Consider the following 7,673-nt stretch of genomic DNA (forward strand, 5'->3'; position numbering starts at 1 on the left):
CTTATAATGAAAATAATATAGTAAAATAATATAACATAAGATGATTTCAGCTTTTACAGCTTCACACATCAGGAGGCAATCATTCGGTGGGAAAGATAATATACAGTCAAGCACTCGAGAAAGTTTGGCTGTACCACGTCTCTCCGAAAAATTGCGCCGTGGTGTGCAAGGCAAGCATCCCCACAACCGCCCCCCGCCCCCTTCCTCGGGTCCCTTTTCCCCCTCTTTATAAACAACATGATTTTCTTCCCGTGTCTATAGTTTTGTTTTCCTTCATCTGTAAGCTCAATATCTAGCTGCAACAATCAATCATGTCTCCCTCTCCATCCTCAAGCTCAATCTCTTCTTCCTCTTCATCATCCTCTCCTTCCGAAACCTCCACGGATGCTCCAGTCCGAGCTTTTGATTCGATGCATCTTAATAATATTCAGGAGCATGGCAAACGAATGAAGATTTGTGGTCACAAGCAGGTGCAGCTGATGCATCAATATCGATCTAGATCTCCCCATCACCATTACCATGACCACGGCCACAGGCACCACTGCTTACCGCAGGCTCGTATGAAAATGGAACGGGGTATACATGCTAATCAGAGCATGGGCCGTATTTATATAAGTACTCAAGTCACAGAGTTCCTGAAGCCTCAATCGTTACCTACTCAGAAGAGTCTTGTATTGTAGCCAATGGCTGGTAAGTGTTTCTGCTCCACCTAATACATATTTTCTATTCTTTATGCTTGCAAGTAGCTTTATCAAGTAAGCATAGCGGCACAAGTTGCCCACGTAACAAAGGACAATGCTATCACGCGCTGATTCGCCTTTTAATGCGCAATACTAAACAACATAAAGACTCGAGTGGTTAGCCTCTTTTGCATTGTTACGGTGTCTTGCGTACGTGTGTTTTCTTGTTTCGAAAAGATAGGTAAGGAGAGAGAACTACTTATGGAGTGTATGCCTATGTCCACAAGCTTGTTTATCCTCCATAAAGCATACTTTCTTCATGATGCTACTACGACTTTCTCTTCTTCTTTGCCTTATCAATAGGCCTAGCTAATACATCCCACTAGTAGTAGACTAGAAACAACATGGTGAGGTGTGTCTCTCGATGCTTGGTTGTGCCTAGAGGTAGCCAAAGGGTTATTGGAGTTCTTTGCCTTCTTGTAGATGTCTTGAAGTGCGTTAATGGGGAGAGCTAATATACCTCATTATGATACTTCATTGGTGACCCAAGCATGTCCTTATGCTCCTCCCACCATCTTTATTCCCACATCACATCCAGCTTCTCCTTAAGCTCTAGCTCTTGTCATTGCCACAACTTACACCTTCAGACAAGGATGATCATGGTATAAAAGATTTAAGTTTTTCTTAGACTTGTAGTAGCATATTGGTTGTGCAAATGAGTGACCTTAAAACAAAAATGATGCTTTATCAAATTCAAATGCATGATTAGAAGCCCAAATATTCTCTTGAAAGTTAGAAATTTATGTTTTTCTTTTTGAAGGCTATTATGCAACAATATTGGGAGGTGTACTAGGATCCAAGCTCTTTAATCCCTAGTCACAATCTTGACTTGGGTGGAATTAAAATGTAGTACAAGTGTAAGCCTATGAAAACAACCAAGTCATCCCAACGCACATGAGCCTTGCCCTAAATCATAGGGTGTATTTAGATAATGTGTTGGGAGATATCTCTAACATTCGACCCTTCCTCCCCTTTGAAGGGTCATGATGAAATTGAAAAGGGGGTATCCCATGGTTGCAAAAAGATGTCGAGGATGTGAGATAACAACCAAGCTACATCTCCACTAGCTACACCTAAAGTGTCACTATGAGGGATGGACCATGAGTAAGAGATGGAGCAAGGAGCCATGGGATATTCCAGCCCATACAGGTGCAGTGGTTGCAATTTTTGGATATTATTCATTATCAGAATCACTACTGCTTTCTATATAGTATATTTCTTCATCTGAATCAGTGGAGGAATAATCTGTTAGATTTTCATTATATAGCATGTTTAATGCTGTTTTATTTTTCCTTTTTGGACATTCATTTGCATAATGTCATTTTTCTTGGCAAAGCCAACATTTACATTCTTTGACTTTGTTGGGTTGTTGTTTTCGTCTTTTTAAGATCCTTTTATTCCTAAATCTAGGAATGAATTTCTTGTATGTCTTTTTAGGATAAAATTTCCTATTGTATTTTTTTTTATTTTTCCTTTTAGGATATGGAGTTCGAATGTCTCCAAATATTAGTTGTTGACTATTTGTCGGACAACATAGTCCTTGCTTAACGTGTTTGACTATTAGTCTTTCTTGTTGTGCATTTCTGCACCAAGTATTTATACTTTGTCTGGCATATCTGATCCTGGCACCTAGGGTGTCAGTTCTATCTTTAAGCCATGTTTTATATCCCCAAGATAATCTTTGATTATAGGGATATGGTAATTTTGTAAAATATAGTTCTTTGGCATTGTTTAGGCGTTCATCTCCTAAACCTTGGTAGTAAAATTTTGAGAATGCACATGTATAGGAATTAAATCCACACATGGTTCTCACTTTTAAGAGTTGTAAGATATGCCAGACAAAGTATAAATACTTGGTGCAGAAATGCACAACAAGAAAGACTAATAGTCAAACACGTTAAGCAAGGACTATGTTGTCCGACAAATAGTCAACAACTAATATTTGGAGACATTCGAACTCCATATCCTAAAAGGAAAAATAAGAAAAAATATAATAGGAAATTTTATCCTAAAAAGACATACAAGAAATTCATTCCTAGATTTAGGAATAAAAGGATCTTAAAAAGACGAAAACAACAACCCAACAAAGTCAAAGAATGTAAATGTTGGCTTTGCCAAGAAAAAGGACATTATGCAAATGAATGTCCAAAAAGGAAAAATAAAACAGCATTAAACATGCTATATAATGAAAATCTAACAGATTATTCCTCCACTGATTCAGATGAAGAAATATACTATATAGAAAGCAGTAGTGATTCTGATAATGAATAATATCCAAGAATTGCAACCACTGCACCTCGAAGATAACGAGGATAGTAAGATATTTGAAAGAGATATTCTCTTTGATAAAGATATCTTTCAAAAGATATCAAAAGATAAACCCAAAGATACATCAGAAAAGGCGTTTGTTCGAGAATGGACAAAGCTATTTAACAGAGAAAATGTAATTTACTACGGACTTAAGGTTCGAGAACAATCAATTGATATTGCGCACACTAAGGCAAACATCAATCTTCCATTATTGTTAGCAAATGATATCAAAGAAAAAATGAAACATATACCAACGAAAGATCGAAAGAAAATTGGCTATATACACCTCGGAGGGGTACATCTAATAATAAAATCACACTAAAGAACGGGAATAGATACACCGTTAAAACTAGCTATCCTAGATAATAGGATAATTGACAGACGAAATGCTCTACTAGGAATAATGCAAGGAAATCTTGCATATCAACAATTAGGATTTTATTTATATCCTAGATATACAATAAGCATGTTAGACGCCAACATAGATAGCACTCTAACATTAGCTTACAAATTTGAAAACTTTGACATGTTCAAACAGGGAACCAAACCTTTTAATATACACTATGCTATTAGTTATGCATATTAACAAATAGCGTACATTCAATAAAATTCAAAGATAGAGATATTATCTCTATAGATGAAATCTATTCTTTATTCGAAGAAATAGAAATGCCTAGCATAGACAGACCACTGTTATTAGATAATGAATGGGATCTTGATCTTTCAGTCAAGCCCACTTCATCAGAGAAAAATGAAGAACCCAAAACATATATTGATGATCGAAGTTTCCTAAAACGAAGCCCAACCATCAAACATATTAAAGGGGGAGATGATGAAAATTATCATATAAACAAAGGAAAATAGATAGCAGAAAACAGTCAACCAGTAAGTAATAATAATAAAATAACACACTTCAGAATAACAGGAGAAATATTCAATGGACAGCATTGGAAAGAAGCAATGTTTCTGATAGATACAGGAGCACACGAAAATTATATAAATAATGAAATTGCTGATAATCTAACAAAAATCAAACTCCATAAGAAATACGAATATATACATTTATGGACAGGAATAACAGCTACAGCCGAAGAAGCAGTAGAAGCTAGATTAAAGATAAATGATCAAATTATTGACCTCACAATGTTAGTAGATCAAATGCTAACTAGAGAATACCCACTAATCCTAGGAATGAAATTCCTAGAACAAGATTGCCAATCCTATAAAATAGAAAATGGTTGTTTAACCATCCAAATAAAAAATGTTACAATAAAAACATATAAAAAGTAAATGTTTAAGAAAGTACATACACTTTCTTTACAAAATAACATTTACATAAAAATCAAAATACAAACCAAAGAAATCGAAAGAGAATTCGACGCATACTTAGATAACGGATCATTCATATCCACATGTAAGAAAGAAGTAATACACGCAGACGAATGGATAAAAGATGATAGGCTACAAGTCATAGGTAAGGATATGTTAGGACACGAGACCACCTATAACCTACTAGCTAAAAACCTAAAAATCATAATAGAAAACATATTGATAAAACTACCAGTAATATATCAAAATAATAAAACTGGAGTAGATATTATTCTAGGAAATGATTTCTTTAATTTATTTAAAGAATATAGACAAACATAAGATTTAATTACTTTCATCACACCTTGCGATGAAAAGATAACAACTAAAAGATTAGAATACGGTATAAATAGAATAGGACAGCATGAGAAAATAGAATTTGAAATACAACTCTGGACAGATAAGTTAAAGGAACTATATTCAGAAAATCCCTTAGAATTTTGGGATAAACATAGAACTTATGCAAAACTAGAACTAATTGAACCAAAAATAATAAAATGTAAACCAATGATTTACTCACAAGTAGATCAAGAAGAATTCAAAATACAGATAGATGAATTACCAAAACAAGGACTAATTAAGGAATCCAAAAGTCCTCATAGCTCGCCAACATTCATGGTGAGAAATCATAGTGAAATCAAACGGGGTAAAGCCCGAATGGTTGTCAACTATAAAGCACTCAACAAGCAATTAAAATTTAACGGGTATTATTTACCCAATAAACAATTGTTGCTTGATAGAATAAGGCATAAACATATATTTTCAAAGTTCGATTGTAAATCGGGTTTTTGGCAAATAAAGCTCGAGCCGCAATGTACTGAATTAACTGCCTTCAGTACACCCCAAGGCCATTACGAATGGCTTATACTTGCTTTCGGCCTCAAGAACTCTCCTCAAGAGTTCCAACAATGGGTCGACAACATATATAGAAAAATATCTGAATTTTATATAATCTATGTCGATGATATACTAATTTGTAGCAAGAATAAAAATCAACACAATAAACATTTAGAAATGTTCCTTCAACTATCCAAGGAAAATGGTGTCAATTTGTCCATTAAGAAAATGGAACTCTACAAAACAAAAATTGACTACTTAGGCTTTGTCATCGACCACGATGGCATTGAATTACAAAATCATATATCCGAAAAGATAATAAATTTTCTGGATATATTAGAAAATACAATGCAATTACAAAGATTTCTCGGATGTGCGAACTACGCCGAAGAATTCTTTAATAATTTAGCAAAAGACCGATCACCACTTCAGTCTTTGCTAAAAAAGAATACAAAATGGCAATGGCTAGATGCCCATACACAAGCCGTTCAAAAAATTAAATCCCAATGCAGAAATTTCCTTCGACTATCCCTACCAAGTAATAATGGTCAGTTAATAATCAAAACAGACGCTTCAGAAAATTTCTGGGGGGGTATATTAAAAGAAAAAATAGAAGAAACAGAAAAAGAAAACATATGTAGATATTGCAGTGGAACATTCTCCACTACAGAACAAAGATATCACTCAAACGAAAAAGAAATACTAGCAGTCAAAAGAACCATAGAAAAATTCAATTTCTTTTTATTACCTACTAAATTCATTGTCAGAACCGACAATACACAAGTTAAAGGAATGATTAGAAATAAATTACCAATCATGCCTCAATACAACAGGTTAAGAAGATGGCAACTATTCTTTTCCTATTATGACTTTGATATTATTCATATTGCAGGTGTTACTAACATCTTTGCTGATATTTTGACCAGAGAAGCAGCTTGTTCATAAAATGGAGAATCTCGAAAAAGATCTTAAAGAAGTCAAAAATATACTAGCATTAGCTACTATGAAAATAGAATCTTGTATAGAAAGATTCAATAAACTAAAAGGTGAAATTGTTTTACCGATACTAATCCCTGCAGGAAAGAATCCTGACAAAAAGGATTATATTCCAGAACCCGAAAAGGGTCATATTCAGAATCCTGTATCAAAGGATTATAAAAAGAGTTCCGAGAGGAACCATAACTCTACTAGTATACGTATTGATAATACGAACCTTATTAAAAATAAGGACTATCATACTACTAGTACCAGTATTCAAAGTTCTGAAAAGAACTATAAATCAACTAGTACCTCTACAGAAGATAAGAGCCTTATCAAAGATAAGGACTATAATACTACTAGTAGCAGTACGCTCATCAAGCCAGAATAAGAAGAATATGCTTGTATCAACACTGCCAACTTCAACGAAGAATATGTAGCAATCACCGACTTTGTAAAACAAGTCAACAACCAAGGATACTACATCAAAATACTACTCTCACAATACCCGAGAGTCATCACTCTGCCCAAGGCGGACCCCATCATAATCCAGAAATTATTTTATTTTGGATTTATAGATCAGATTTATACAACAAGTAGTTGTGAAGAAATTTCACAGCTTCCTTATATCTTCCAATGGGGAGCAAATTATATCCTGGAAAAGGATTTAACTGCTCCGTTAAATATCAAAATATTCAATGCAACTCCAGAACTCGGATTCCCCAAAGGAATTCATTTTGGAATAATCAGAAAGATAACCAAGCAAGAAGCCATAACCAAGGAACGAGTTACTAAAGAAGGTTTACTGCACACCAACAGTTTACCATACAAAAAGGTGCAAGGATTAGCAATAATCCTTAAACAAATGAGAAAAATATTACACGAAGGAAAAGGACACATCATTAGTAAAGTATACAAACAGGCGGATGTGACTTTACTACTACAAGATTACTCAGAAATGAGTAATAAAGATAGAGAAACACTACAAAAAGTCATCAGTGAAATTGGCGAAAATAAAGACAGCTCCGAAAAATGCCGAGCCCTTTATTGTCGTAATAATCTAATCATACCAACTGTGAAAAGTGCGTACAAATAATACGTCCTTTTCAAGAAATGTAAAAGGTGAACCGCCCTTATAACCGGTCACCATAACAAAAGTGACATATGATCACTTTATTCTCCACTATACATAAAGTAAAACGTGTCAATATGCCGCGTTCCTTTATTCCAAACGCACTCACCTTCCAAAGCCTATATAAGAGCCTGCGCTCATTTGAAGAGAGGGGGAGCGGAGAAGAGCTCAGAAGCACGAAAGAGTGATACACCAACACTCTGGGGAAGCTCTGAGATCTCGAGCACGAAAGAGTGATACACCAACACTCTGGGGAAGCTCTGAGATAACCTCATAATGATGAACTAACTCTCTACAAGAGAGACTTC

The 7,673-nt window shown here is 34.8% G+C and overlaps 1 long non-coding RNA gene across 1 annotated transcript; it reads left to right on the forward strand.

The window, feature by feature from the left end:
* The first annotated feature begins 176 nt into the window (after positions 1-176).
* LOC148013063 (uncharacterized) lies at positions 177-6,927 on the forward strand. The gene is made up of 2 exons (XR_015688846.1): positions 177-690; positions 1,501-6,927. It is a non-coding gene; the product is annotated as an uncharacterized LOC148013063 (long non-coding RNA).
* The last annotated feature ends 746 nt before the right edge of the window (positions 6,928-7,673 follow it).

This window comes from Lygodium microphyllum, chromosome 26, assembly GCF_053477565.2.
Source record: "Lygodium microphyllum isolate KBCC chromosome 26, Lygodium_microphyllum_v1.1.10, whole genome shotgun sequence".
Classification (NCBI taxonomy): domain Eukaryota; kingdom Viridiplantae; phylum Streptophyta; class Polypodiopsida; order Schizaeales; family Lygodiaceae; genus Lygodium; species Lygodium microphyllum.